General features: G+C 41.1%; 1 pseudogene; it reads left to right on the forward strand.

The window, feature by feature from the left end:
• Positions 1–152, forward strand: LOC144669036 (U1 spliceosomal RNA; annotated as a pseudogene).
• Positions 153–384: the final 232 nt, after the last annotated feature.

Here is a 384-nt window from a genome sequence, read left to right on the forward strand (position 1 = left end):
ATATTTTTGCAAAAAAAAGAAAAAAAAGGTTCTCCCAGGACGAGGCTAGCCCATTGCACTTCGGGTGTGCTAACGCCTGCGATGTCCCCAAATGCGGGATACTCGACTGCAAAATTTGTGGTAGTGGGGGACTGCGTTCGCGCTCTCCCCTGATTCACAATTCAAAAAATAGATTTCATCATATCTTTCATTTTCTCTTCTATTTCCTGTCAGCAACCTTTTCTGAAAAAAGAAATATATAACCCCCAATGTGTGCTCTTCAAAATCTATACTGGACTGGTTATTTAGTTTTTTCTTTCCTCCTCGCAAATATTATCCAACCCCCATTCTTTTCCTCCCTGTCATTATCAGCCGGCAATTATTCCATCTCTGCATCATTTTCGC

The sequence above is a fragment of the Cetorhinus maximus genome, chromosome 28, assembly GCF_964194155.1.
Source record: "Cetorhinus maximus chromosome 28, sCetMax3.hap1.1, whole genome shotgun sequence".
Taxonomy (NCBI): domain Eukaryota; kingdom Metazoa; phylum Chordata; class Chondrichthyes; order Lamniformes; family Cetorhinidae; genus Cetorhinus; species Cetorhinus maximus.